We start from the raw sequence: 25,460 nt of genomic DNA on the forward strand, positions 1-25,460 counted from the left end.
TGAAATTTACATTACAGGGGGTTGTAGTTAATACGGAATCCAGGCCATAGAAGAATGTCCTGGATGCGGAATTTGAGAGAGTGGTTTGGCTGCACCACTAATGAACTTTTTAGGTCAGCTGTAAACAAAGTCAGGGTAGCCTTGATGATTTCCAATCTCCGATAGGAGTGGCACAAGAAGAAGAAGAAGGGTTGTAATTCCTGATATATTTTTGCAGTCTAACTAGGCGGGCAGTGGCGGCTTTTGGGGGTAGGCAGGATAGGCCGGGCCTAACCAATAATTTTAACAGCTTTAAAATTGAAAAACATATATTAAAAAATTATGTTAATGCATGTAAATAACTTTTAAATTGGAAAGAAATCCTTTGTAAAAGGTATAAATTTTTTTTATTAAAAATCCCTTAAAAGGGCTACATCACAACAAAACGTTTTCGATTTTTATAAAAAATCATCATCAGTGTTCAATAAACTGGATGCTAGCTGAGCCACAAAAGAAAAATATCTGGGTAAAAACCCTTTACATAAAATATAGATGCCTTAAAAGTGCATACTTCAATAAAAAGGCCTGTGATGGTCACATGGCAAACAGGATAATGCCCTAAGGTAAAGTATACAGGTTTCCCAACACGTGGGATCCAAATTGAGTTGATCATACTTTACCTTAGGGCATTATCCTGTTCGCCATGTGACCATCACAGGCCTTTTTATTGAAGTATGCACTTTTAAGGCATCTATATTTTATGTAAAGGGTTTTTACCCAGATATTTTTCTTTTGTGGCTCAGCTAGCCTCCAGTTTATTGAACACTGATGATGATTTTTTATAAAAATCGAAAACGTTTTGTTGTGATGTAGCCCTTTTAAGGGATTTTTAATAAAATTTTTTTATACCTTTTACAAAGGATTTCTTTCCAATTTTGTGATTGATGGTATACAGCCAACTACAGGAAAACTTTTTCTTTTCCTTGTGAACTTTTAAATGTACTAAATCACTCAATATATTAGCTTCCGTTAAAACAACTATGTTATATATTATCACAGAAAGTATTGAATCGTATCCAGGCATTTTAAATATCATTAATAGGCCCATTCGGCACTCCGTACAAAAATCGTTTGAAGTTAAGTTGTTTGCCGGACAACGATTTTTATATTGTCGTGTTATGCTTGCTGTTTAGGCACCAGACGATCGGGCCTTCGCCAACCATCGTTGCCACTTGTAACGTAATTATCGAATTGTAATATAAATTTTCTTTTAAGTTATGATAAAAAAATATATAACTGTAACATAATCTATAATTATTGTAACATATTTTTAAACAAACGGAATTTATTTCTGGAATTGGGCGATAATAAAAGATTCACACAGAATATGGCGCTAAATTTCCACAAAAAGCTTTGGACTCATTGATGGATACATATGAACTACTTTTTAATAAATCCTTATTAGAAACTGAACTGGAGATGATTTTTTCTGCTATTCATCGTGAAAATTTTCACGATAAGAGTTTGTTAGAACTAATTAAAAGTATTTTTGACAACGAAACCAATGAAATTCTTCTTGAAAGCTACAAGTTATTTTGTTTACTTGCTACAATACCTGCAACAAGCGCTTCAGTTGAAAGAACCTTCTCCACTTTAAAGCGAATAAAATCATCTCTTCTCGGTGTCTCTTCGAAATACAATGACGCAAAATCGGCTTTCATCACTGTCTACTGATTATTCGCGGTGTGCAAGTACTTGGAAGGGAAACGCGAAACGACCGTGCGCGAGTCGCGGAGAAATATTGCAACTATCTTAAATAATTCATATTGTCAATTGAAATTGTCAAATTGACGTATATTTCATACCTTCTGTCATTGAAGCAGAACAATTATATATTGCTCCACAATATTGATGTGATATGCAATTATTATATAAAGGTAAATTTAATTAATTGTATTTTGAGTACAGTACTGCATTTTAATAACTAATTTTATTTACTACATACAATTGTTCACGTTTTCATAACATAACCTGAATCTTATTTTTTCTTCTTACTATTTTTTTGGAATATGGCCTTGACAATTATCCAGTAACCAGGACTAATATAATTGGCCAATATAATTAAAAGTGCGAATAAAAGTACAGAGCGAAGAAATTGGGGTAGCTTTGCCGAACTTGCACGGTCCCAATAGAAAGAGAGAGACAACAGGGGTAAACAAGAGCAATATAAGCAACAGAGAGAAAAAGGAAAGAACGGAAAAAGGGCGGCTGTGCGCGCGAGAGAACGGTCTGGAAAGACGTGCCACGCGTGTAAGCCGAGAGTGGGTTTAGTTGGTAGCCACGCATCTGGGGACAAGGCCCCCAGAGGGGAACTGCTTTCGGATGTACTCCGTTTACTCTGAATCCAACACACGCCAGGTTCGATTCATCTGGTAACGGTCTTTAGAAGATTCCCACTCTCACACAAAAAAAAATATGTATTACACACACTGGCGGCTATTTTTTTGGGGGTCATGGATCTTGAGGGTGATTACTTTTCTCTGATGCAAGGTCACTTTTAGTCTTACCACCAATAGGATAAGTGGGTTTTCAAATATTTGGGGGGGGGGGGTCATGACACTGTGACCCCTCCATCTGGATCCGCCACTGATTACACATAGCTATATGTAATTTGCTGGCTTGGCCTACCCAAAATTTTACCCCACCAGCCGCCACTGTAGGCGGGTACAATTCACATTGACATAAACATAATGTTCAACTGTTTTTAACAATTTTTTTATTTATTATTCATTTACGGACCGAAGTCCATTAGTACATGATACAATTAAAATTTTTTACAATTAAAATGTCACACAAATTAGAAAAATAAGATCTAGTAGATACAAAATTGGTAAATACATAACAAACAATAATAAAGAATAAACTTACTTGCTCTCATTCAACAATTGAGAGCTAGAACATTTTGAAATTGACAAATACAACTTATCCTAGAACAAAGACAATAACAGTAGTTGACAAATCAGTCTTGAAATTAGAACATTAAGTTAAGTATAAATATAATTGTGTGGAAAACGCAGTAAAGTCGTTCACAAAGAAATCAATTTGCGGAGATAATGTGTTTGCTAATTTAAGAGTTTTAGAGAGATAGGAACTTGAACTATAATTTGTGCGGTTAATGACCTCGTGGAAGGTGGTCACAGAACGGGTGGTTCTTGAAGGTACATGTAGACCAATTTTATTTAAAAGTGGGATACAGAATTTATGACCATGAATTAAGTTATATAAGAAGCAAAGATCTTTATGTTGACAACGACTCTGTAATGAGTCAAGTCGAATAATTTGCAGTAAAGACTCATAACTTTGACCAGTGAGATGCATCTTATAAGCATAATAACGTAAGAATTTACGCTGAACTTGTTCGATTTTATTAATATGACAGTTTTATTGAGGTGACCAAACACATGATGCATAATCTAAATGTGGTCTAACCAAAGAACAATAAAGAAATTTTAAAGAATTTTTAAAAATTTTGTTCGTTTTGTTTTACAAAACCTTTGACAAAGGCTACAAATTATTTAAAATTTTTATTTGAGTTGTTTCATTCTCTCTCCAGTCTCCAGTCCTGACCCCCGCCAAAGGAGTGTAGCAGTCATCCTGATGTCCTGTATTGTCCATCTCCAAATATCTCTGATTCTGGTCATTTATTTTAACTCATAGGTCTTTTGCATATTTCTGTAAATGCTTGTAGGACTACAACCTGGGTGGGTCTTGATTGAATGTATAACTTGCTGGCATCTCGAAACGGTTGTCCATGATAGTTGGTAGATAGGTTTTTAGACCTATCTAAGGCTTTCGATAGCCTAGATCATGCTCTCTTATTACAAGACTTATATCGTTATGGAATACTGGGACCCTCATTGAAATGGATAAAATCATTTTTATCACTGATAGCTCACAAAAAGTATGCTTGGAGAAACAGGGATGTAGGGTTTACTCTTAACTGATCAACTTAAAATTAGGTATACCACAGGGGAGCGTTTTAAGCCCTTTTCTCTTTTTAGTGTATATAAATGACCTGCCAAATGCGGTGGTTAGGGGTTCCTCAAGCTTTGTAAACTTCGCTGATAACTCAAATGTGCTGTTCTAGGAAAAACATTAGAAACACTCCTCACAGTGGCAGAACAAACTCTGGGCAAGGCTGAACAGTGGTTCACTGGAAATAAGTGGTGCTTAAAAATACTGATAAGACAGTTTTTGTTTACTTTAGAACTAGCCAATCATGAGAACAGTTCCCAGATGCAGTCAATCTTCTGTCACAAAACACAGAACCTTCTAGATCAGTTAGGTTTCTTGGTCTTCATATTGATCAGAACCTAAATTGGGGTGAACAAATGCAAAATTAGACAAAAAACTATATAGAGCCTGCTACTCATTAAGAGTGTTGAAACCAGGGAATCTTACTATCAGTATATTATGCAAACTTTTATTCTGTTCTAAGATATGGAATAATCCTCTGGGATTCTGCAGTGGATAGCTCAACTGTCTTCATAGTCCAAAAAAGCCAGTCCAGGTGATCTTAGGATTAAAAGCTGGAGAATCATGTAGAGGCTGATTCAAATCACTCAATATACTCACTTTCTTAACTATCTATATAAATGAATGTATTATGTTCCTCTTTAAAAATTTTACTTTGTTTTATCACCTGCTTCCAAATCATGAATATAATAAAAGAAGTCTTAATTTGAATTTCCCACTTCACAGATTGTCTCTAACAGAGAGAAGTTGCTGATATGGGTGTGTTAAAATTTAAAATAGTCTACCATCTGATATTCAACAGGAAACAAACTATAAAGCTTTTAAAAGAAAAGTTTTTCAACACCTGGTTAACATTGAGCCCTATATTGTGGTGGAGTACCTGACCTATGAGCTTTGATCAGCATATCGATGGCTTAGTGTGAAAACCTCATATCTCATTTTTTTTTCGAAAATGACATTTTGGTGGTTTTAGTTTGAAAACCTTGTATCTCACGATTTACAACTGTTAGAAAAAATCCAAATACACCAGATTATTTTCTACAGCCGAAAAAAGAAACCACGTATATCAATTGCTCTCTTGATTTAGTGTGAATACCACGTATATTTATAGCCAAGAATTTGGTACTTAATTTGGAGTGTTTGTTTAAGAAATGGAGACTCGGAGAAATGTTTTTTTGTGAACAACAAAAGGTAGTCCGGCATATAGAAACATTTTATAAACCTTAAATCAACAGATTTGTACTGTATCAACCTAGTATTTGGAGGTGTGCAATAAGCTATGAAAAATGAAAACCTCATAAATAATCATAAACACAACCTCATTTTAGATGAAAAACACGTATATCAAGATATACGAGGTTATCATAGTTACTTGGGCAAAGGCTCTATATACTACAAGGATATTTACATGTTTTTCATAGTTAATATTTGTATTTTCAATTTAATAGCAACATTTAACACTTTCAGCTCTGGGCCAAGATCAGATATTTGTCGCAATGTGCTCAAATTAAAATATGTAACAGTAGTTTTTGTTTTTAGATTATATTATGCAGAATATCAGTTTTTTGCCTCTCCTGTAAAATTGTAATTTAATGAGATACGAGGTTTTCACACTAAACCATTGATATGTAATTTGTACCTGTACCTACTGTTTATATACAGCGTGTCTACTTAAGTTGGAAACATATGGGAAATTTTTTTATTATTAATTTTACGAAAAAAAGTTATTCTTCATAAAAAGTTCTGCATGCTCTAAAACCTAAGATTCAATCATCAGATATCAAATTTCATCAATATTATACGAGGTATGTCAAAAAATATGAATTTCGTTCAAGAGTAAAGTACCTTTATTTCTCTGAATATCGAAAATTACAATTATGAAAAGTTGATTGGAATTAAAAACTAAGATGAAATATGCAATTACATGCTTCTAATTGAAAAAAAATATTTTCTAAATTTTTCTGGATACTTAACTTCGTTTTTATTTATTACACATGATAACTCTTTTATTATTACTTTTACGAAAAAAAGTTATTCTTCATAAAAAGCTCAGCATGGTCTAAAGTCTAAGATGCAACCATGATATATCAACTTTTATTAATTTTATACGGGGTGTGTCAAAAAATATGAATTTCGCTCATGAATATAGTACCTTTATATTTCACAATATTTCAATTAGAAGAATGTAATTGCATATTGAAACATTGTTTTTAATTCTAAACAACTTTTTGTAATAACAATTTTCAATATTGTGAAAAATAAAGGTATTTTACTCTTAAGCGAAATTCGTATTTTTTGACATCATCATCATCATCATCATCATCATCAACCCGTACGCGTCCACTGCTGGACATAGGTCTCCCTCAGCTCTTTCCATCTTTCTCTGTTTTGTGCGGCTTGCATCCAGTTGCCGACAATACGTTTCAGATCGTCAGCCCATCTGGTTGGTGGTCGTCCTCTGCTCCGTAGTGCTTCTTCTCGTGGCCTCCACTCGACAATACGTTTTGTCCATCGGTTGTCTGACAATCTGGCGACGTGTCCTGCCCAATTCCACTTAAGCGACGCGATTCTTTCGACGGCGTCCGCTGTTTTTGTTCTACGACGTATTTCTTCGTTTGGGATTCGGTCCCTCAGGGAGACACCCAACATCTGGCGCTCCATAGCCCTTTGAGTAATGCGAATCTTGTTCACTACCTTTTTTGTGAGTGTTAATGTTTCCGCTCCATAAGTGAGTACAGGCCATACACACTGGTCAAAGATTTTCCTTTTCAGGCATATGGGTAAGTCCGATTTAAATGCATAGCTCAGTTTACCAAACGCTGCCCAGGCTAATCCTATGCGACGTGGGAGCTCGCACGTCTGGTTATCTCTTCCCAACCGAACTTCATGTCCCAAGTACTTATAAGATGCAGTCTGCTCAATATTCATTCCATCAAGAACAATATTACGATTTAGCACCAGATTAGTCATTATTTGCGTCTTGTTGATGTTAATCTTTAGTCCGACCTCTAAGGAAGCGTGATATAACTTGTTCAACATTATTATTGCATCATCCATACGATCGGCTATAAGGACGATGTCATCTGCGAATCTCAAATGACTGAGCTTCTCTCCATTTATGTTGATACCATATTCGTTCAGATCTGCCTTCTTAAAACTGTGTTCCAAAAGGGTTGTGAACAACCCTGGTGAGATGGTGTCTCCTTGCCGTACTCCTCGCTGTATACAGAATTTATTTGTTTGTTGATCAGATAGTCTTACGCTAGCCGTTGCGTTGTGGTAGATATATTTTATCATGTTAGTATAGCGATAATCTATTCGGCATTCTGTCAATGCTTTTAACATTTTCTGCTGGTTTATGGTATCGAACGCTTTCTCGTAGTCCACGAATATCAGTGCCAATGGTTTGTTGTATTCCGCAGACTTCTCGATCAAGTTTTTTATTACCAGTAAGTGGTCGTTAGTGCTGTATCCGGATCTGAAGCCAGCTTGTTCTCTAGGCTGATAGAAGTCTAACTTAGCCTCCAGTCTCTTTTTGATAATTTTTGTGAAAAGTTTATATATGTGTGATAGCAGACTGATAGGACGGTAGTTTTTTTAGATCTGTTATGTCACCTTTCTTGTGCAATAAAACAATGACTGCATTGTTCCACTGAGAAGGGGTTGTTCCTTGGTAAATGCATTCGGTGAAAAGTTTGGCCAAAACCTGGATAATTTTATTTCCACCTTGTTTGATTGCCTCGATCACTACTCCGTCATCGCCAGGGGATTTATTATTTTTCATTTCTGAAAGTGTCTTTTTAACTTCGTATGGTGTTACTTCTGGCATTAATTCTGATCCCTGGTTTGTGATTTTGGACAGGAGCTGATCTTGCTTTTTTGACATACCTCGTATAAAATTAATAAAATGTGATATCTGATGGTTGCATCTTCGGTCTTAGGATATACAGAGCTTTTTATAAAGAATACCTTTTTTTCGTAAAAGTAATAATAAAAAAGTTATCATGTGTAATAAATAAAAACGAAGTTAAGTATCCAGAAAAATTTGGAAAATATTTTTTTTTTAATTAGAAGCATATAATTGCATATTTTATCTTAGTTTTTAATTCCAATCAACTTTTCATAATATGAATTTTCGATATTCAGAGAAATAAAGGTACTTTACTCTTGAACGAAATTCATATTTTTTGACATACCTCGTATAATATTGATAAAATTTGATATCTGATGATTGAATCATAGATTCTAGAGTATGCAGAACTTTTTATGAAAAATAACTTTTTTTCGTAAAATTAATAATAAAAAAGTTTCTCATATGTTTCCAACTTAAGTAGACACGCTGTATATTTTAATCTGTAATGTTAATATACACTGCTTGTCAGAGAAAACGGACACCCACAAAATGGGTCATTTTTGATGTCTCGAATTTCCTAAACCTGTTGTCCAATTTAAGTGATTTTTTAAATATGTTATAGCCTTATTCTTTAACAATATCGCTGTAATATTATTGTTGCTAGACAGGTAAATTGTAATTGTATAGATACTGGGTGTACCAATCAAATTGTTTTTTTTTTAAACAAAATTAAAACCGTACTATAGCCTCAAGTTTTCTTAACATTCTGTTTTTTGATTCATTTGCATATGTTGGATAATAAAAACGTTAGGTACTTTAACAACTAGCCATGTTCTTCATCAATACAGGGTGTTTCTAAATAAGTGCTACAAACTTTAACAGGGAATTTAGCAAACTCCCTTTATAATTTACAACTGTTCGACAACTCCGTCAGTTGTTTTAAAAGAAATTTACATGGGATCAATATTTGAGTGAAACGTCTGTAATTTGTTACAGTAGAGCGTCGATTATCTGAACTAATTGGGGGACATAGGTGTTCGGAAAACCTATTTGTTCGGATAATCGAACTAGAATATATTGATACATATTTATAGTTATACATATTTATCCACAAGTGAATAAAAGCCATATTTATATACCTACATATTTATTTATAAGTATCTTGATAATGACAACTAGCAACTAAACAAAAAAGTGCAGTCTTTGCAACAACATAATTATTTTTGGATACAATATTGAAGAAAATTGAAGATATTTTAAGCGTCAATTACTAACGCTTGCTCGGTATTCGAGTGCGGGACGCGGGAGTCGATAGTTCGAATAAGCGGTCGTTCAGTTGATCGATTTTCCGATAATCGACGCTCTACTGTAACTTGTTTTTGTGATATTATTTCCTATTATATATTTACTTCTATATTATATTTATATTTCTGTATATCTGTTTTTTATATTATATTATGTTATTGTTTTTATCTGTACACTATGTATTTATGTAACACTTTATGTTCAATTAAAAAATGTGATGTATTTTTATAGAATTGGACTTGCCCGTAAAATAAATAAATAAGTAAATAAGTAATTCTGCATGAAAGAATAATGACTGTTTGCTTTATAAACATTCTTTTGGGATGTTGAATTTTTTCTTACAAACTGATGATTTATTTATTGCTCTAAAACCGGTTGAGATATGCAAATGAAATTTGGTAAGTTTTAAGAGGTAGTTATTGCCATTTTTTGACATAAAGAAGAATTTTATGTCCAGAATTTTATATTCACCATTGGCGTGCATACGGGTAATATGACCTGTATGTGATAAATTTTATTGATTTCATAAGAATAGTAAAAAATGGCAAAAATCGCACAACGTTTATTTGTTTAACAATTTTATAGAAACATAACTTTATTTTCGGCAAAACGTAAACATTGCCTATTCTTTTTCTCATAGACATTTTTCAGTGTGTCACAGTTTTTCTATTCCTTTCTAATGCATTAAATTGTATGTGACAGAAAAAAGTCACGTCAGTGATTACAGACATTTATAACATTTATTCTAGTTGTCGGTAGATGGCGCTATAATCGAAAAAAAAATTTACGAATTATATAATATATCTACGAATATAATCTGTACAATTTATAAGACTATACAAATCAAAGAAAATACCATTTTATAAATGCAATAAACACAATTGATTTGTTTTTATGCCAAATTGCAAATAAAATGTGACAACTGTCAGATTTAACTAAAATGTCATGTTAGAATAAATGTGTATTATCACGGACTTACCTTTTTTTCTATTATTTGTGACGCACTGAAAAATGCTCATGAAAAGGACCATACCAAAGCTGCAATCTTCACATTTAAAACACATTTTCATTTTTGTCGATATGACATTCTAATCAAAGATATAGATGATACAACTGTATGCGTAGAACAGAGTTACAGAACAATGTTTGCGAAGTAATGGGGAAAATGGCCCAAAAATCCTATTTCAGAAACTGTAAATCCTAGAGACTTCTACCAAACATCGTTTTACAGAGGAAGGATGAAAATTATTTTTTGCTGAAGCAATGCATATACCTATATCCCCGTGAAAAAATGTTATGGGGCCAAAAACAAGATTGCTATCTTTCGTGTTTTTTTCTTGCTTTTCTTTTGAATATGTTTTTGTAAAAAAAATGTATTTTTGACGTTAAAATGTGATATTTCGATAGTAAATTTAACCTGGAACAATTTTCTGTAGACCTGTTTGTACCAAAAGTTCATAGAATTCACCCTAATTTACCCTGTGCCTAGGGACTAATTCATCCCTTTCTCAAAAACGCACCCATTTAAATGGTGCACTCCGCGGTTTTTTCAAATTTAGAGGTCCATTGACCATATGAGACAATAAAATCCCGTTAAGGCTATGGGTACATAATTCGCAAATATTTTACGTGTATCCCTACTTTTTCTGTCTTTACACGGCAAATTACGTGTAGTAAAATTCACACTAGTATTGATGTGTAAACATTACTAGAATGTCATTCTACTTGAAAATGTCATCATTAATTTAAAGAGATGGGTTTTGAATGTTCTTGGATAACTGTTATTTTTATAATTGGAAATTATTAATTCAGTTAATAAATGTGATAAATTTTTCACTAACTATGTATTCAGTGATTGTAATAATTTATTTGTACAACAAAGACTAATACTCAATCGAGAAAAGAAGAAAAGTGTTAAAGTGATTTTTTAATAATATATTGTTATGGAACGCTTACAATTTTGAACATCTTTAACAACAAAATACTTGGATCACAGAATATATTATCCTGATGTATTCTCTGCTTGGATCTTCCACAAATAATACACAATAAATAACTTTTTATTAAGTTCACGTCTTAAATCAATTATTTATCAAATACACTATATTTCAATAATCATTAATCAATAACTCAACATATTCCCGATGCAATGTCAAATATTTAAAATTTTCACTGATTGTCAGTGTCTGACTGACAATATATGCTGACAATATTATATTCGGCTGAGTGCGTTGTAAGACAAAGATAGATTTGGAAAATATTACCACGGCATTGTGTTTATTTTTTTCGAATCCTGAAAAAACCAATAAATATTTTTGAAAAATTTAAACGCAGAATGAAAGACTAAATTATTACCGAGTGCCGAAAGTCCCTTAGAATAAATAGAAAGTTTATTTTGAATGATATATTTGAAATTAAAAATCACACTAAATTTTCTCTTAGTTTTTCACCCCTGTAACTTATTAAAATAAACATTATAGAAGTTCTCAGGGACTTTCGGCCCTCGCTAATAACGTGATCTTTCATTCTGCGTTTAAATTTTTCAAAAATACTTATTAGTTTTCTCAGGATTCGAAAAAAATGAATCCCCATTTGAATAGCATTGCAGTCGAAAATACGTACCGATCCTCTTAACGTTGTAGTTCCTTTTAGCTCTCTTATTTTGAACATAATCAATAGCCTAATATATCAATAAATAAATATAATATATGATAGATTTAAAAATCTTTTTATTAAAACACTTCATAAATATAAAACTGATTTTTAATTTATTTCTGATTCATTCAATAATACCGTTTGGGATTTTGATGACGCACGCAATCTTATAAAATTTACAAATTTGCCAAGTAATTTAAGTATTTGCAAATATGTATTATAATCTCTTTTTTTATTACAGCTTACTTATTAGTAATCAACTATTTTTAATGGGAAATAAGCCACAATTTTACCAAAAAAAAATGATTTTATTATAAATAACATCATTTTTTTGGTATTATAAATAAAATAATTTTTTTGGTAAAATTGTGGCTTATTTCCCATTAAAAATAGTTGATTCTAAAAATGCCACAAGGAAATAGCTTCAGAACTTATTAGTATACATTAAGATAATAAAATAAATAAATTTAAAATTAAATACAAACAAATTTAAAATTGTTATAGTTCTAGCAATTTAAATGTTTTAATAATCAATTGAAGAGAAAGGAAAAGCGACCGCTAGCATTGCCAAGGATGTGGTGGGGAGATAAAATCTGTAACTGAGATGAGTAAGGCCAAGCACATAAGTCAAAAATACGGATTTTTTTTTATATAAAAATATGTAGGTGTTTAGTAATACATACTCCCATTGGCTCTATACTAAATTTACAATCAAGATGCAGTAGAAATAATCAAACCAAGACACGTTATTGTAAATTCCAAATAATGATTTCCAAAATTTATATATACATTGTAAGTTATGATTCGGGAGTGCTCCTAATAGCATTTAACGTGTCTTGGTTTGTTCATTTCTGCTGCATCTTGATTTTAAATTTAGTATAAGTACTCAAGCGGCCCATAAATTGCGTTCTTGCTCGACAGTTTTGTTCGACGAGCAAGTCTGTTCGAACAAAAATGATTATTGCATCATTTTTGCAAGCGAGCCAGAATCTACAGTTTTCAACCCACACACTTCCGTTTTGCGTCATTTTTTTGCATTTTTAACGTAATTTTTTGTTTCCTAATATATTTTGAGGTATAAAATGATATCCAATCAAAGTTTTTGTTTTTAGTTTTCAAATTTTTGAAAAAACAACTGTCATCATTTGAGAACGCTGGGCTCAATTACTGTGAAATTAAAGACCAAATTTAGTTTAGTAAAATAAGTTTATTTAGTAGTTTTTCAAATTATATTCATATTATATACTATGGAGTTAAAAAATGTTTATATAAATCCTATATTTTTTATGAAATTGTTCAAAACAAATCGACACGCAAAGCGTTACATTATATTTCCGGCAATATGTTCGCGGTTTTGACCTACAGTTTCGATTTTGACATATTCGTTGTTTTTGTCGTTTTGCTACAATGTGGTTTTTACTATAATATCTAATGTCTTTAGAGATATTGCTTCTTGATGTACTTGGAAGACTAAATGGACGACCTTTGCTTATTGTTACGTCATGTCCAATTTTTAGATAAGAATAAGCTACTGGTCGCCTAAATTATTTGATGGATATATTTTCCCGTATGTATCATGTTTTATAGCACGCACCCATTTACGATAGCCATATCTATCATTCGTGTAATAAGACACCAATACCATTTTTTTCCTCTTACAGATATATTATGGTGTTTTTTTTTACAACCTGTCATGGTGATCCACGCCACCCATATATTGGAAATAGCGAATATTTGGGAAAGTTGTACTTTCTTTTTTTTCCTTTTTACTCCATTGTTGAACTTGGTTGGTGAAAAAAAACTGTATCATAATTGGTTCCAATAGAAACACATTTATTGTATTGTTGTGGTCAAAGCACCAGTCATATGCACCTCAAGGCTTCTGTTCTAGGTATTTTTATTGTTTGGTAGAACACTTTTCAGTTCGGTTTTCTAGAATAATTTTCTCTAATAAATATTTTTGTCTCATCCTAGAATCGAAGAAAATAATTAGTTACTAAAAATGCCAATGTAGACTTTTTACACAAAATATATGAATTTGCCCAGCGTCTTCATTTGAGTACGCATTATATCCTTATAATTTTTTAACATTTTTTTACAGGGTAGTCATTTTTGTATTTTTTGTGCAGGTTGTGGATCTAACCTAATAAAAAATACAAATTTTTAGAACTCACTTTGTATATAAAAAACTTATGCACACCGATATAAGAAGAGTTCAGTAAACTTAGAAATCGTACTTTTCGCCTTGGGCTAGTATTTCGTCAAATAAAAATAAAGCATGAATACATGCACTTATATCTACGGTAGTGCTTCTACTAAACCACTGATGTTGGCAATCACAAAATATTCACCCAGAAATTGTTTTATCCCCACGTAAACAAACCGTCCTCAAACTAGGACGCTGGGAGCTAATGGGTTAATTTTTACATCTGTTATTGCGAAGTTTGCATAATAACTACACTTCTCCAAGAAATTAATGCACCACCTTAAAAATTGGTCATTTATAATGCCTCGAATTTCCTAAACCTGTTCTCCGATGTAAGTGATTTTTTTAACATTTTCTCGGGGTTCGCATCACCCTGTGGAATCTTCTAGCATTTATAAAATACTGAAATTAAAACCAAACTAGAGCCCCATAAGAAAGTGAAATTTAATAAAAAATTTTCTTCTTGGTAAAAAATATATTAGTTTAAAAAGCCCTAAAGGGCTACAAACATATGAACAAAACGTTTTCGTTCTGTAACAAGAGCATCATCAGTGTTACCTAAAATGAGTATAACCATATTAATTAAAGCAAAATGTTAAAGTTAAAATGATAACCAAGGTAAAAGTAAAGTTTGGTTATACTTACAAGAACATGGTGAGCCAACCAAAAAATACAAGGTCAAAGCCTTTCAAAAAACAGACAAAAGTGTAGTATAAATAAATACATCGAAAAATCCAAAGGATGTATTTATGATTTTTCGATGTATTTATTTATACTAGACTTTTGTCTGTTTTTTGAAAGGCTTTGACCTTGTATTTTTTGGTTGGCTCACCATGTTCTTGTAAGTATAACCAAACTTTACTTTTACCTTGGTCATCATTTTAACTTTAACATTTTGCTTTAATTAATATGGTTATACTTATTTTAGGTAACACTGATGATGCTCTTGTTACAGAGCGAAAACGTTTTGTTCGTTCATATGTTTGTAGCCCTTTAGGGCTTTTTAAACTAATATACCTTTTACCAAGAAGAAAATTTTTTATTAAATTTCACTTGTAATTAATGGTTTACAGCCAACTACAGGAAGTTCTTCCTTGTGGATCCCCATAAAAAAGTTAGGTACTTTAACATCTAGCCTTGTTTTTCGTCAATACCGGGAGTTTTTTTTAAATAAGTATGGCAAACTTTAATGGGTAATTCTGCATGAAAAAATAATGACAGTTTGCTTTAGAAATAGTCCGCAAATACTTCGTTTCCGAGATAGGAGGTGAAATTGTTCTTACAAACTGACGATTTATTTATTGTTATAAAACCGGTTGATATATCCAAATGAAGTTTGGTGGGTTTTAAGAGGTAGTTATTGTGCATTTTTTGACATACTATTAAGAATTTGATGTTTACCATTTGCGCACATAAGGATCATGTTACCCGTATGCGCGTCTACCCGTATCCGTATGCGGTGTCCAGAAACTCTACCGACAAACGAAGACAGAAGATTCCTCAGATAATTTTAAGACAATTTATCTAGTCCGAAAATACTTCCTAAAGGAGCCAGAGCTCTTTGAAGATGGCGTCTGGTAATTAGTTTTTCTTAAATATCTCCAGAACGCTTTTATTTAGAAAAACGAAAATTAATACACAGATTTATCTTCCAGAGATAAATCGATTTCATCCATTGCAAATTTCTAGTACCGGTCATAGGCGTCCGTTTTTGGTAGGGCAACAGATATATTATCGCATAACTTTTTTGTTTTTAATTTTGAAGCATTTTTGAGTCTGGATTATTAAAGTGTAAGGTATTATAGTATTAAAAGGTACTATTACGTTAAGTCGATAAGATACACATTTTTCTAGAAAAATCAATTTGAAAATTTTTCATTTTTTGATTATAAAAAAAAAACTATTTAGAAAGACGAAAACTGGTACGTTTATTTATATTCCAGTGATGAACCGATTTCATTAATTGCGAATTTCTAATACCGGTCATATGCGTCCGTTTTGGGTAGGTCACCGGCTATTTTATCGCATAACTTTTTTGTCTTTAATTTTTAAGGATTTTTGACACCAAATTATTAAATTATGAGGTATTTTAGTACTAAAAGTTACTCTTGCTTTAAGTAAGTAAAATACACCGTTTTTTTTTGAAAAATTTTTTCAATTTTTTTTCAAATTCAAGAAACGAAAAATTTTCAAATCGATTTTTCTAGAAAACGGTGTGTCCAACCCAGTTAAAGCAAGAGTACTTAGTACAAGAATACCTCACAATTTAATAATCCAGTATCAAAAATGCTTAAAAGTTAAAGACAAAAAAGTTATGCGATAAAATAACTGTTGCCCCACCCAAAACGGACGCCTATGACTGGTACTAAAAACTCACAATGGATGGAATCGATTTATCTCTGGAAGATGAATATGTGTACCAATTTTCGTTTTTCTAATTAGAAGCGTTCTGGAGGTATTTAAGAAAAACTAATTACAAGACGCCATCTTCAAAGAGCTCTAGCTCCCTTAGAAAGCATTTTTGAACTACGTGAATTTGGTTAAATTGTCTTAAAATTATCTGAGGAATCTCCTGTCTTCATTTGTCGGTAGAGTTTCTGGACACCCTGTATAAAAATCACGAATTGAATCATTCACATTGTTCAACTGAATTAAATGGTGTATGTATTTCCTCGCTATCTAATTTACCTCTTCTTGAGTTCTTTACTTCTTCTTTGTTCTAGATAACGTAGACTGTGATTTCTGGTAATTTCATTAATTTTCTTATAACTGGTTATATTGGTTTCTTTTTTTCTTAATATCCATAGTTCTTCGAAATGTTTTAATTATAATAACTGATTCAATATTGTATAATTTTATGTTATGATGAATAATAATATTAAAATTCAGGATGCTGGCAAACATAAGATGTTATTTTAGAAAACAATGATTGGTCTTATTGTTTTTGAAAACAAAAGCGTAATTAAATTGAGCAATAAAATGAAAATCTGTTGTATGAAAATATTTTATGTCTAGTTATAAATTTAAATTTTATGACTGTCCCGATACGCAACGCAATATTACTAAATTAATAAATTTTTATATATCTCCTTGAAAACTGTGCATTTGGTATTTAAAAAAAGACTCAGATATTAGTTTTGACTGTCAGTTTTTACGCTGACGATGACGGTAGGCGTCCAGCACATTGAAAGAGTAAAAAAATATAAAAATGAAAATAAGCGGTTTCGTTTTGATTCAAATCGAGTCTCTTGACATCCTCTGACTCCGTGTTTCGGGGTCTACCCTTTATCAAAGAGGCTTCGCAAGAAGACTGATTTGAATCAAAACGCACCTAGAAGATGGTATAAATATTCAAATATTTACACCGGAGTATGGTTAGAACGACCTCTAACGGAGAACGATGAAATGATTGAAATTAATGTCGACAACGAATCAAGTAATCTGTTAACTCAACCCAGATACTAAAGTACCAAACGGGCGACGCTAGGAAAATATTCCAACAATGCATCGCAGATTACCCATATGAAACCCTATTATTTTGTACTTTATCCGTATCCCCTATTCGCTATCCCTTAAGCAGTTAAGGTACTAGTACACTTTAGAAGACCAACAATAATCATTTAAAAAAAAATTCTCAGAACTTTTATTAAAGATAAACATAAAACTTTTACATATTAATATCTAACTCTTAGAGAGTACAAAAAATATATCTTTTTTCATTTATGCACGTACACTAATATTGTAAAGGGCGCAAAAGTCGAGGCCTCGAAAAATGATGGCGGACAGTTAATCTCAGGATTGGGATATCCTAAACGAAAAAATCGTACTGCATTTGCAAAAGGAAGGTTTCTTACGTGACAATTTACCACAATTTAACCAAAAAATAAAAAATAAATATTTTTTAACCAAAAAAAACTGAAGAAAAACGGGCGATTTTTTTACAAAAATTTTTGCAAAATCTTTTTTTGCGGGATTTTTCACTAACGGTGGTAGATAATTATCACGTAAGAAACCTTTCTTTTTCAAATGCTCGATTTTTTTGTTTCAGAGATCCCAAATCCTGAAATTAACTGTCCGCCATCGGAACTACTTTTTTTCGAGGCCTCGACTTTGGCGTGCATAAATGAAAAAAGATATATTTTTTGTATTCTCTAAGAGTTAGATATTAAAATGTAAAAAGTTTTATGTTCATTTCTAATAAAGGTTCTGAGAAAAAAAATCTTGAAAGAATGCTTATTTTTGGTCTTCTAAATTGTACTAGTATGTAAATAAATAAGGTACATTCCATGTCAAATCACTCAGGCAAAAAATTTTGGATTTTCGATTTGTCCGAAAAGTGGTATATAGCTTCTGCGGGACGTAAAAATAAGATATTTAAGGTCAAAAAATCTTCTTCTTTTTTTCTCAAAATGTTATTTTATGCTATTTTACAGTGATTTGGTGTTTATTTAAACAAATTTCCATTTTCTATCGTAAAGTATCAATGAAAAACATAATATTTTAATAGAAGGAACTGCCAATAGAAGGAAAAATGCCATTATATGGCATTATAACAGGTTATTTTGATTCAAAACAAGTTTTTGATCAAATTTTATAGTGTAGAAAACGTTAAAATACCGTTTTTTTACATTTTCCTCCATTTCCAAAATACATCATCATCGATTTGGCTGACAATTTGCCCACAAATAGCCAACATATAGGACTTTAAGTGGTTAGAAGGATTTGAATTATATTACAATACCAAAAAATTTACACATGCAGCAATATCAGACTCAAAAGTATATTAGTCCAGTCGGGATAGCATTTGACCTTGCATGCCGAGCTGCCCAAAATTTTATTTTTCTAATCTTTACGGGAATCAATAGTAGCCTAAATTTAAAATCACGAATGAATTCCTCCGTTACGTTAGCCACCATCTTGATTTTAAAGGAGAACCTGTTTTGCTCAATATATCCGCCATTTTTAACTTTTCGACAAAAATGGTAGGAACTGAAATTGTTCCAAATAAATAGTATTTACAAAACAGTTTTTGTCGTCAGGTCGTTATTTTCGAGTTAATTGTACATACTTACAGTAGACTCCTATATTTTTGACTATGATATTGCATGTAACTTTTTTGGTATTGTATTATAATTCAAATCCATCTCACCACTTAAAGTCCTATGTTTTCTCTATCTGTGGTCAAATTTTCAGCCAAATTGATTATGATGTATTTTGGGAATGGAGAAAAATGTAAAAACGGTATTTTAACGTTTTCTACACTATAAAATTTGATCAAAAACTTGTTTTGAATCAAAGTAACTTGTTATAATGCCATTTAATGACATTTTTGAGTCCATTCTATTAAAATATTATGTTTTCCATTGATACTTCACGATAGAAAATGCAAATTTGTTTAAATAAACACCAAATCACTGTAAAATCGCATAAAATAACATTTTGAGAAAAAAAGGAGAAGACTTTTTGACCTTAAATATCTTATTTCTACGTCCCGTAGAAGCTATATACCAATTTTCAGACAAATCTTAGATCCAAAATTTTTTTTGCTCCAAAATTGAGTGATTTGAAATGGAATCACCCATAAACGTTGCGGGATTTTTCCATTTTTTACGCTTCTTATGAGGTCAATAAAATTATTTAAATTTTGTCACGTTATAGCCCAAATGATCTAGTGATTACGACACTAAACTTGCAATAGTTAAATTCGAGTTGATATTCCAGCCATCGCAATACTTTTTTTTTTCAATATAATTCTTTGTGTGCATCGAATGTACACTATACTGCGTTCCACGGTCACCTTTCAGTACAGACTCTCATGAAAAACAGTGTTGCCAAGAGATATTTGTATTAAATAAATTTTAAAGTATTTTTATACCTCACTTGGTCTATTAAATTTGTCAGTATGTATGAGAAATCTTGTAAGCTGTCAAAGCAAAGGGAGTTTAGCTCGGTGGTTGCGCGTTCGACCGGAGATCGAGAGGTCCCTGGTTCGAATCCGTGTGTTATCTAACTTTTTTTTATTTTTAGTATTGTTTTACTAAAAATTTTTGGAAAGTAGTAAGTAAAAATTAGTTTAATCTTTAAATACAAATAACCTGTTGAAAGTTTATTTATTTCGTTGAAATCATATAATAGAAGTATAACTTCTTACGTGCGTACAAAGCACACGTGTTAAAAAGTACATTTTTAAGGCACTCATGTGAATTGCAGAATTCGCTTCGCTCATTATGCAAACTTTCACATGCGTGCCTTAAAATTGTACTTTTAACACGTATATCATAAATAACTATTAAATATAATATTAATCACAGGCTAATTATAATTAATATTTAAATGATATATCTTTAATATCGTATAAATATCTTTCATAGTACCTATCTATGAATTATTTAAAAATAATAAAACCCACAGATTTTCAAATCAAGATGTTTTGGACTTCTGGAATATTCTATTTAGACGGACTTAAAGTTCGTCTGCTTAAAACCGACAACACTGAGCTGCAAGGTTCCATAAGTTTTATAATGGGATATGCTGCTCACACTGCAAATAGACCTGGATCCCGCGTAAGAAAAAAAAGTTGATTAATAGCAAGCTGAAAATTTGTTAATAGCTTAACGGTGTCTAGTCGGACAAACTTTGATGCACGGGAACACTGGAACAGGGGAAGTTTTAACTGTGGAGCATGATAAACGTGTCATCCTCACAAGTTTATGATTGTGAAAAATAACAAGTTGTTTTTAAGTTTATTCGATAGCCAACGTTATGTAATATATGAGAAAATGTTTGTCCGACAAAAATGTTGGGCATTTTAACGAGTCCGACACGTAGAACATGTCACATCACCGGAATTATGTTGGTGATGAATAGCAGTCTGATTTTTGGATGAGAGTTTAATGAAAGGTTAAAAAAGCAATTGGAAGTTATGTCCGACAAAATTAATGGGAAGTTTTCGTAGTCGGACATTCTAAACAGGTAAGATATACACAAAAATGCTGGTGATAAATAGCTTTCCGACAAAGATGAAATTTAATTAAGTAAATTATTCCTTACCAAGAATGACTGTTGTCGGAAAAAAATAAGGGGTAGATTTTGTAGTCGGACAATTTAAAAAAATAATTTTTGAAATTTCAATAAGGGGTGATCATTCTATGTCAAAAGTACCTGCAGTCAATTACAATCGATATCTTTCGATTTATCTCAACATCATTTATACACCTTACTGTAATACATTTATAGTAGATCAGGCAAAGTATATTATGGATTGAGTGGTCTAGCTATCTTTGTCTGCCACATGCGCGGGATCGCTTGGTTAAAAGAGATAGATAGACCACCTATCGACTTTTTGCACTGTATTCCCTGTCTACCCTTATGTCTATGAATACATTTCCATTTAAGAAAACTGTCACTTTTGACAATAATTCATAATAAATTGCAATCGTAACTTCAAATTTAAACTAATCGATTTATTTTGGCAGCAAATTATTTCTAGCCATGTGACATATTACATTAATATATTTCATTTGTAGAAAGTTGAGAAAAATTACGTTATACAATTTTAATAATAATTTATTTAGGTAACCTTTTTCAATCAAGCAAAGCATTACAGCACGAAGAATGATATTCAATAGAATTTTCACAATTATCTGGCAACTGAACCTCATTGAATTGATGACCAAGCATTTTACGAACTTTGTAAAATGTTTGAAAATTACTCAAAAATGTTCCGTTGAATGGTTTCACTTTTGATTTGGCGACTTAAAATTTAAACTGTTGACACTCAAAAATAGACACAAAAACACTCCATAGTTAATATAAATTTTAATTTCCAACACACGTGGCAAACAGAAACTCAGAGACCATGTACTTTCAAATACTACTTTGTATAGCACAAAGTGTCACACTGACAAATGCAGCCTTCTATTATAATACATACTTCTAAGCAAAATGTGTCATATTTACGTCTATTCTTATAAGCACCGGAGTTTTACACTCTTCACATTTTTCAATGTCGTTTACAGGGTTAAGATTTAAGTATGGAAAAAAGTGTATACAACGTTTTTTGTAGGAAATTTTCCGTACTTTCTGATGCGCCTAATTAGAAAACCCTAAGAGATTGCTTTCACATGTTCTTTGACATTTTTTATTATCATTTTGAGAATATCTAGAACAAACTCCACCCAAAAAAATAATTGTTTTGCTATATATACATGCATTGATACTTACCTCACTGTTTTTGGAGTGTGCATGTATATATATGCACATGCAAATATGTGAATATAAATAATAATATACAGCTAACATAGCTTTATCAATATGTGACTAAGTCATTCTGAAAAAATGTTTTTTATTTATTTCCTTCGATTTGCCCAAACTTTTTGTCCGACATATAACTTTTTGCGTTACAAAATATAATTTTTACATAAACAAATCAAAATTAGCTTGCTGTTTATCACCAACATTTTTGTCTATATCTTACATGTTTAGAATGTCCGACTAGGACAATTTCCCATTAATTTTGTCCGACAGAACTTCCAATTGCTTTTTTAACCTTTCATTAAACTCTCATGCAAAAATCAGACTGCTATTCATCACCAACATAATTCCTGTGATGTGACATGTTCTACGTGTCGGACTCGTTAAAATGCCCAACCTTTTTGTCGGACAAACATTTTTTCATATATTATATAACGTTGGCTATTGAATAAACTTAAAAACAACTTGCTATTTTTCACCATCATAAACTTGTCAGGACGACACGTTTATCATGGTCCACCGTTAAAACTTCCCCTGTTCCAGTATTCCCATGCATCAATGTTTGTCCGACTAGACACCGTTAAGCTATTAACAAATTTTCAGCTTGCTATTAATCAACTTTTTTTTCTTACGCGGGATCCAGGTCTAAAAGTGACTGCGCAACGCAGAATATATTCTGTTTTATTCGGAATAGATTGAAAAAAAAATATTGGGATGGCTGACAAATAATTAATTCGCATTGACCGATCAAATTTAGCGTCGTAACCACTATAAGTAGACCATTTCGGCGGTAATGGTTAAATGGATTAGGTATACTTTTGGAGCTCCTTTACTTCTAAAAACGGCTTAACGGATTTTGATCACTAAACATGAGTTCGAAAGGTATTGACAAGTACTGTCTGATGTATCTAAGGTCAAATATGATAACTGAAGGTATTATAGGATTTAGTGAGCTTGAAAAACCGTTTTTCCCATAGGAATTCAATTTAATTATACTTATTGAGTCCTATAACTTAAAAATTCGAGTTAGACACGTCTAAAGTCCTCTTACAAACGCTCAGTTATTATTGTTCTCTGGGATGCCATTATGATAAATTCGATAAAACGCTCTAAGATGATTTTATATACCCCATTCCACGAATATACTACCCTCTTGGATTATCGCCACAACGAATATTTTACTGTGCAAAATATGAAGAACGAAAGTAAATTGCAAATTTTATTGTTGTTTATTGGAGTAATTATTAGAGCAAAATTCTTTCGTACTTCTTATGTTGCACACTAAAATATTCGTTGTCGCGATAATCCAAAACAGTCGTATATTCGTATAATACACCATAAAATGTCTAAAAATGTGTTAAAAAACGGGTAGAATTGTTTGCTTATCAAAAAAATAATTTAAGTTACTTCATGAATGGCGTCACACAGGTTGTACGGTTTATGATGTACAAAACCGCAGCAATATCATTGGTAGATAATAGCCAAAGGAAGTGTTGATACGAAAAGGTAGATATATTTATAAACGTACCTAATAAGAATGGGTTTCGTATTACGCAAGGAAATTAAGTATACAGAGGTGTCAAAATCATTCCTACAGTTACAGTGTAGCCTTAAAAAAATATGAGAACTCCAAATCAGGATGGTTTTCAATATATTACATATTTACCTGGATATGACGGTTGAAGAGTTGAAACAGAGTGCAGAAGCTGTAGGGCTAGCAATAAATACAAATATAACAAACTACTCATAAAAACCAGATCAAATAGACTGGCGCAACAACAACACTTTATAGACGATATAGAACATGTGAAAAGATTCACATAACTAAGAATGGACTTGGCCGCAAACAATGAAGAAGAACCGGAAATAAATAGAAGGATTATGCTGGCAAATAAAGCCTATTTCGCGATGGGCCACATATTCAAATCGCGAGACGTACACCGGAAAACAAGACTTCGGGTCTATAAAACAATAATCAGGCCCATACCAAGTTATGGTTGTGAAACATGGGTTGTGATACAAAAATCTACCAATGCATTAGACGTGTTTGAAAGAAAAATATTACATAGGATACTGGGCCCAATCAGTGAAAATAACAACTGGCGAATTAGGTATAATAAAGAAATATACGAACAATATAGCGAACCAACTCTAGCACAATACACTAAATAGTATGGTATAACTAGACCCGAACCCAGACATCCAAAGTGAAAGTTATCCTCCAACACCAAATTGTTCTATATGGTCCACATAATGTTCAGAAAAAAGTCACACCATTTTGACCATCGGGTTTGGAGGGAGAGGGGGGAGAAATCGGTAAATTCGTAGTTTTTTTACGTTTTTCGTAAATATTTCTAAAATTATACGATTTAGCATAAACAACCTTCTATACAAAAATGTTCTACATTAAATTTGAAATAAAAAAGGCCCGATGCATAATCCTTCTAAAACGAACGGTTTCAAAGTTACGGAGGTAGTATAGTATAATTGGTCCAAAAAAAGCCTAACCTAAACATCCAAAGTAAAAGTTTTCTTCCAACACCAAATTGTTCTATATGATCCACATATTGTTCAGTAAAAAGTTACACCATTTTGAGCGTCCGGTTTGGGGAGGGGGGGGGGAGATGGGGAAGAAGTCGGTAAATTAGTAGTTTTTTTACGGTTTTCGTCAATATTTCTAAAACTATGCTTTAGCGTAAACAATTTTCTATACAAAAATGTTCTACATAAAATTTAAAACAAAAAAGGTCCTATACATAATTTTTATAAAATCAACGGTTCCAGAGTTACGGAGGGCGAAAAGTGGATGTTTTCTATACTTTTTATATATTTTGGTCAATTTCTTACTGATTTTCTTTAACAGAATTGGGTTTTATAAATCAAATTTGCTATTTCAGTGGCCGATGGTATGTTAGTGATAAGCCCTTGAAGAAACGTCAACCTCACCACCCAAAACCATCATCAATTGCCCAAAAAAATATAAAAAGTATCGAAAACCTCCACTTTTCACCCTCCGTAACTCTGGAACCGTTGATTTTATAACAATTATGTATAGGACCTTTTTTGTTTTAAATTTTATGTAGAACATTTTTGTATAGAATATTGTTTACGCTAAAGCATAGTTTTAGAAATATTGACGAAAAACGTAAAAAAACTACTAATTTACCGACTTCT

General features: G+C 32.0%; 1 protein-coding gene across 2 annotated transcripts in view; it reads left to right on the forward strand.

The window, feature by feature from the left end:
* The window catches only part of LOC114345611 (uncharacterized), a 143,446-nt gene that overhangs the window by 380 nt on the left and 117,606 nt on the right, over nt 1–25,460 (forward strand). The window lies entirely within an intron of this gene.

The sequence above is a fragment of the Diabrotica virgifera genome, chromosome 2 (genome assembly GCF_917563875.1).
Source record: "Diabrotica virgifera virgifera chromosome 2, PGI_DIABVI_V3a".
Taxonomy (NCBI): domain Eukaryota; kingdom Metazoa; phylum Arthropoda; class Insecta; order Coleoptera; family Chrysomelidae; genus Diabrotica; species Diabrotica virgifera.